The sequence below is a fragment of the Corylus avellana genome, chromosome ca1 (genome assembly GCF_901000735.1).
Source record: "Corylus avellana chromosome ca1, CavTom2PMs-1.0".
Taxonomy (NCBI): Eukaryota; Viridiplantae; Streptophyta; class Magnoliopsida; order Fagales; family Betulaceae; genus Corylus; species Corylus avellana.
The window spans coordinates 39,429,936-39,437,636 of record NC_081541.1 but is presented as its reverse complement, the minus strand read 5'-3'; the positions used below and the strand labels follow the sequence as shown (position 1 = coordinate 39,437,636).

The window sequence follows — 7,701 nt, the reverse complement described above, 5'->3', positions numbered from 1 at the left end:
GGTTGGATGCCATTAATGCACTTGCTAGAGATTTCCACTTAAAGGTAAGTCATGTGGAGACACGAGCCGGGGGATACAGGGACAGGGATAACACTCATGGTTATGTATGTGTGGAAGCAGTTATTGGTCGAGAGAATGATAAGAAGGCAGTTATACACCGTCTGCTGGACTCCAACGTTGAAGACAATGTTTCAATCCTTCCAATTATTGCCATTGGTGGATTAGGGAAGACTACACTGGCTCAGCTCATATTCAGTGATGAGCAAATCCAAAAGCATTTTCAGCTCAAAATGTGGGTGTGTGTCTCTGATCCTTTCCAAGTTAAAAATATTGTTGAAAAAATCATAGAATCTCCCACAAACGTGAAAGAAATGCATGCATTGGTGGGTGAACTTAAAGAAAAAATCGATGGAAAGAAATACTTGCTTGTGTTGGATGATGTGTGGAATGAGGATCCTGAAAAATGGTCTCGCTTGAAACAAGTGTTGATGGGTGGTGCAAGCGGCAGTAGAATATTAGTTACTACCCGCAGTGAAATCGTTGCAAAGATTGTCGGGACTGTTGAATGATATCCCTTAAGGGGTTTAGACAAAGACGATTCATGGTCTTTATTTAAGCAGATGGCATTTGAGAGAGGACAGGAGCCGGAGGAGAATTCAAGTTTAGTAGCCATTGGGAGGGAGATCCTAGCAAAGTGTTCAGGTGTCCCGTTAGCCATAAGGACAATTGGAAGTTTACTACGTATCAAAAATTCAGAAGCAGAGTGGTTGGCATTTAAGAAGAATGAACTCGCAAAAATATCTCAGAATGAAAATGACATCTTACCAACTCTCCAGCTAAGTTATGATCATCTTCCTTCACATTTGAAGCACTGTTTTGCATATTGCAGTTTGTATCCAAAAGATTACCAGTTTAATAAATCAACTATGATTAAGCTTTGGATAGCACAAGGGTTTGTCAAGTCATCGGACCAGAACCCATGCTTGGAAGATGTTGGTCATGAGTATTTTATGGATTTACTTTGGAGATCATTCTTTCAAGAAGCTAAAATGGATGAGTTTGGTAACGTAATTACATGCAAAATGCATGACCTCATGCATGATCTTGCCGTTTCAGTAGCAGGATCGATGATTGCCACATTACATGATGATAGGGAGAGAAACGTTGCTGAAAAAGCTCGTCACGTATCAATTGTTGGTTACGATATCAATCCTTCATCAATTACAACCTTATTGAGTAAAGCAAGTAGTATGCGAACATTTCTTTGTCCTTCAACTTCAGGCAAATTTGGGGGTGAGTCAGATATTGAAGCATTTTTTTCAACTTCCAAGTTCCTGCGCGTGTTGTATTTGCGCGAGATATTTTTTAATTTTCTGCCAAGCTCCATTGGGAAGTTGAAGCATTTAAGATATCTTGATCTTTCCTGGAACATCTCTCTCCAGAAGCTATCCAATTCTATAACTAGGTTGCAGAATTTGCAAACACTAATACTCTCATATTGTGATAAGCTTGAAGAATTGCCGAGAGACATTAAAAAATTAGTCAATCTCAGGCATCTTGAGATAGAAGAATGTGATAAGTTGGCTTATATGCCACGTGGGTTGGGGCAACTGACTAATCTTCAGACTTTATCAAAATTTGTGGTCTACAAGGATCCTCTCTTTAGGCATAGCAGTGAGTTAAAAGAACTAAACGGACTAAATAACCTGAGAGGATACTTAGAAATTATAAATCTGAGAGACGGGAAAGATGCTACGTCAGAATGTAAGGCTGCAAATTTAAAGGAGAAACAACATCTTGATGCTTTGGATTTACGGTGGAGTATCAAATTAGGAGGTGTCATTGCTTCGGACGATATTGTGATGATGAAGTGTTATTGGAAGTCCTCCAACCGCACCCAAATCTGAAACGGCTTCGTTTAGAAGGCAATTACGGTGCAAGGCTTCCGAGTTGGCTTTCGTCACTCACAAATCTTGTTAGATTTGAGTTAGTGGAGTGTAGGAAATGCCAATATCTGCCTCCTTTGAATCAACTGCCTTCTCTCAAAGTTCTTCATCTTCACCGAATGGATGCTCTGGAGTACATATCATCAGGCAGTGGTGATAGCAATGAGTTTTCTTTTTTTTTCCCATCTCTCAAGGAAATTACACTCATGTTTTGCCCTAATCTCAAGGGGTGGTGGAGGAGGAGGGATTCTTCTGTGGAGGTCAATAGTGATAGTCATAATTTTGTTGAAATAACGGAGCATCCTTTACTCCCTTCCTTTCCTCGTCTTTCAATATTAAGGATATGGAGTTGCCCTATGTTGACTTCCATGCCAATGTTTCCACATCTTGAAGAAGAGTTGGTCCTTGAGATGGCGAGCTCAAAGCCACTGCAACAGACAATGATGATGAATATGGCAACACCGCAAAGTCCAACGTCAACAGCAACAGCCTCCTCTTCATCCACTCCTCTCTCAAAATTGAAGTCTATACGACTGTTTAGAATTGAGGATCTAGAAACTCTGCCAGAGGAGTGGTTGAAGAACCTCACTTCTCTCAAGTATTTAAATATAGACAGCTGCAATAGATTAAATTCTCTCTCCCCAGGTATACAACATCTCACTGCCCTTCAAAGCCTGGTTCTTGATAATTGTCATGAGCTTGAGCTTCTCAATGATGAGGATGGGATGCAGTGGCAAGGCCTTAAGAGCCTCCTATCTTTGGAGTTTACAGGGCTTCCGAAATTGGTCTCTCCCGTTGGGGCTTCAACATGCAACCACTCTACAAAGGCTCAAGATTTCAAATTGTGAAAACTTGACGGCTATACCAGAGGGGATCCACAACTGCACATCACTTCAAGTGCTTGAAATTGATGAATGCTCCAGTTTGACATCACTGCCCGAAGGAATGCGTAGCCTAACGTATTTGCAGACGCTGAAAATTCATAACTGTCCCATCTTACTGCAAAGATGTGAGAGAGAAGCGGGTGAGGATTGGGCCAAGATTGCTCACATTCCAGAGTTAAAAATTAACTGAGTCAGGTATATACTCATCATTTTATCTTAATCCTTCGTGTAAAGAACAGAAGAAACAGAGGATTTGGAGCATATTCAGAAAATCTAGGGCGTTGAATTCATGATTCCTCTATTGCGTGATCTCAAACAAAAGACAGTAAAGTCAAGTCACCCATCAAGATCCTTGCCCACCCCTACACCATGGTGTGCGAGTTGTACTGGGCAGGAGGATTGAGCGCTGATTGGTGGGATGAAGCCCAGATTGGCATCTACACGGGAATTGGTATCCAATTTTATTTTATTTTATTTTTGTTTCTTCTGCTGTTTGGTTTTCTTAGATTTTGGCTTATTTTGTCTCGTTTTCAGCATTTGTGAGTGAAGAAAAGTGGGAATTGTGTGTTGTTGTTGTTGTTAATGGTGGAGTATTGTCAAATGAAAGAGGCATACGAGAGCTAGAGCTTGTGCAAATGAATTTGGAGGAATTAATGCTTTGATTCAATTCAGAAGTTTGATGATTTTAGAAAAAAAAAATAGAAGTAAAAATATTTCTTTTAAAAGTAGAACTAGAAAAAGATGCGGTGGTAATTTATTTGGTAAGTGGATTTGGAAGTAGATGCATAGAAGGACTCTTTGAGTTGAGTTTTGGTTAGAGTGAAATATATAAAGTTTCCAGGGAAGCAATGAAGTCACCTCAAACAATTAAACTAGGCAGAATTTGGAGGAATTAAGCGTCGAAATCACTACATAATTCTGCAGTCTTGGGTACGTTAATAATGCATTGTCATGATGTAATTCTCGTCGAATCTAGATTGATCACATTCAAGTTTTTGATGTTCATGATATTTCAATAACTACAAAGTTAAGTCTTTGATGTGGGTTTTTCTTTATATGATTACAGGGCGAGTACTCTGAATGAGTGACCGTGAATCTTGCAAACTCCTATCCTTTTGAGGATGATTGGGTTGCAGTTTTTTCTCCTGCAAACTTCAAGTAATCTACATCTCTAGCTTTATCAGTTTGTACAGTCTAGCTAGCTAGTCGTTTTCCCATTCACAAAAAAGATTGAATAGTATTTGCAACTTAGCCAATGCCTTTTCAAGAACAGAGTAATTTTTTTTACCAAATAATGGAGATTGTAGTTGTGGGACTAAAATTTCCTCTGTTAATGCATAAATTGAAGGGGTATTTTTGCTTTGAATTGGCAGCTCATCAACCTGTCTACCAGTGAATAAATTGTAGGATTTATCTATGTTTTCCCATGTCTCTGTCTCTCTCTCCCATGGTCCTTTAGTTTCATCCAAAGTACCAAATTTGAAATCTTAAAAGCAATTGTACTTGCAGTTGTGATTTGATATTGAGGAGATAGCAAGGAACTTCTACAGAATGTGTCATCTTTGCTGAAATTGGGGGAGTCATTTTTTTGGTATTACTCCTGATTGATGTACAATATAGTATGAAATAGAGGTTGTTGTTTGGGAGTTATTTGTTAATTACATTGGAATTTACTTTGTATACGTGTTTGGATGTATTTATTGAAACTAATGCAAATATTTGATTTAGCTAGTGCTTTCAGCTGTTTATTTGCAATTTGATAATTTACTTAATTGTTTGTATATTTTGGTAGCTTTTCTTGGTACTTAAACTAAGATAATGGGGTCTACATCCATGCACTACTCTCTCTTTCTTTCACTCTCTTTCAGTTGATTTGGTAGCCTGGAAAGATTATGAACTTTGATCAGATTCTAAATTGTTGAGATTACTGAGATTCATCCATCCACAATCAAGTATATAGGGAGATACTCTTATTTTCATATTGCATTCATCTTATGTTATAAATCATAAATCTCTAATTCTCAAGCATTGACAATCTCCGTTAATGATTTATGTTCTATTTGAGACTGAACTTTCACAAGTTAGAATTTGTGGTAGATTGAAAGTAAAACTTCATATTCTTGTCTTAAATTATGGTCGTATTTAATATTCTAAATCCCATTGCAGAGTTAAATCATAGCTTAAATTTTTACCCACAATTCATGGGGATCAAAATTGGTTTCTGCATATTAGCAATAGAAATTGTTCTTACTTGCATTTTTGCTATATATGTTTACAGGTCAACGATGACTTTTCTACTATGGAAAATTCATTACCCTGAAACGTTTAGCTGATGGCTCCAAAAGAGTTTGGGTTCCTCATTTTCTAAGTGCACAGGTAAAGCTGAAAAAATATGTTTAGCTACAACCTATTAGTTCAAGATAGGAAATGTCTTAGTAAGACTTGTTATAAGATTATTTAGATGATAAAGTAATGCCTCTTTTAATTATGTAAAGAATGTTTTGCTGGATTTCGGTTTCTTACCGATGATCTTGTTTTCTTCTTACAGTCAATGATGATGATAAGAAGCAAAGAAGACTCGAGAGATGGCAGGGCAATGTTGTTGTGAACTGATCACACATGTTCTCTAGACTTCTATACATGGTTTGATCTCGTCTTTGTTATTGTTAGTTTTTGAATTGTCGAATTTAGTGACAAAATAGACTTGTTTACATTCCCGTCTACAGTTCATTTGTACAAGGTACAAATTCCATATTCACAGAGACGTTCGTCTGCATTAGTGTCTGAAGCATGTCCGGATGAGACATCAATTCCAGATTCACTGAAACATTCTTCTGCAATGACGTTTGAAGCTATTTTGAACGAGATGGTTTTCCAGACTTATAGAGACGCTCGTCTGCAAGTAGTCTGGACGCGCCGCATCAGGTTTCTTGATTTAGTTGTGATTAACCTAGTTGCGTCCACACGAGAAAGGACCTCATCCAGACGCCGACTAAGTTATGCAGTTTTATTTTCACAGTTTGTATTCTGTTAGACTAGGGACTCTTGTAGTTTATATATTGGAAACTGCTAAGCACAGAATAGATATAGATTCTACGTGAGAATAAGTGTGCTAAGAGAGCTAAAACAAATCATGAACAATGCACGAAGCTTGTCGGAGTTCCGGTGAAGGAGATCACATAAAAGAAACATTCCAGAAGTTCTAGGAGAATTACTGCGGTAGCGGACAAGTGTGTTACTTGTTTAGTACACGGGGTTGTCATTTGCAAATGCTTTGTAAGTATTGAAATTGTGTAAATTCTCGTTTTTTTATAGTAGAGTGATTTCTTGGGTTTGACTGTCTCAGAGTAGTTTTACTTTTGAAGAGTTCTTCAAAAGATTTCAACTTCGTAACCAAATATCTGTGTCGTATTAATTTACTGCACTGATATATATTTGTTAAATGCTTAAATGATTATTAATTTTTAATTTTACATATTGTTGATAAACACCTATTTAACTCCCTATTAGGTGTAGATTGAAGTTGTACGTGTGTGTGTGTGTGTATATATATATATATAGTTTCCAGTTATGTTAGTTTCCCATGTATTCAAATAGTTGTAAATGTTGTTCAAAATTATGCAAGGGATTGGGGCCTTGTAGAATCACCTTCCCATTAAAAAAAGGGTAACACAATTGTGAAGTTATGTTATATCTTTAGCATTGTTGGCAACATAACAAGTACCAATGTTTAGAATCATGTCATTTTAATTTGCTTGTGAAATGCTTGAGGCTTGTCATCCATGGCCTCTCAATTGCTTCCGATGAAGGACTCATAGAGTCTGTTACTCGGGATGGAAAACCAGTGTAATTTTTCACTCATCACTGCCAATCTCTTTGGATACATCTCTTTGTGATACTAGAAATATTATAAATGGATGGCATTTCATTTGGCAATTGTTGTCAGAACTACTATTATGTGCATGCTTGTTTTGTTGCCTTGGCAAAATCGTCTGCTGATATAAACTTGCTGTTACATTTACTTTTTACCAAGTGACCTGCTAATTTGAAATTAAGATCATAGAGGGCTAACAATGATCAATACTCAAGATTGAGGAAATAGGCATCCCATTCATCAACAAACCATTATCTGTTTTGGAAAATGACCTTTCCATTCACAAGCAAATCTGATCAGAATTTGTAATCTTTCTAGGCTACCAAATGACCCGAAAGAGAGAGTAGTGAATATTTGCAGGCCCCATTATATTAGTTTCAGTACAAAGAAAAGCTACCAATATACATAAACAATTAAGCAAATCACCCAATTGAAAAGAAATAGGTGAAACCACCAGCTAAATCAAATATTTGAACTTGTTTGATTTACTACATCAAACAAGTATGCAAAGTAATTAAATCCCAGTGTAGTTAACAAATAACTCCGAAAACAACAGCTCTTCAACAACCTTTATATTTCATACCATGCTGTAGATGAGTCAGGAGTACTACTAAAAGATAACCCCCTGATTTCAGCAAAGATGACACTTTTTGTAGAGGTTTCCTTGCTATCTCCTCAGTTTCCAATCATAACAGCAAGTATGAATGCTTTTGAGATTTGGAATTTGATACTTTGAATGAAAGTAGAGTACCATGGGAGAGAGAGACAGAGGGAAAAAAATATTAAAACTGCAAATGCTAAGCAGCACAATAAATCAGCCTGATTGGTCTTCTGCTGTAAATGTATCTCTATATTTTCCTGCGAAAGCATTACACTGTAAAGTAAGGTGGAAGCAAAAATCAAAGAAATATTGTCTTGATTCAAATTAAAGCAACCAAAGTCCCAACTAAAAAATATATAAATTTCGTATGCATGAGATTTCATTACAATTCAAATT

At 37.0% G+C, this 7,701-nt stretch overlaps 1 pseudogene; it reads left to right on the top strand.

Moving 5' to 3' along the window:
- Positions 1-2: 2 nt before the first annotated feature.
- On the top strand, positions 3-6,154 carry LOC132171916 (putative disease resistance protein RGA3; annotated as a pseudogene).
- The last annotated feature ends 1,547 nt before the right edge of the window (positions 6,155-7,701 follow it).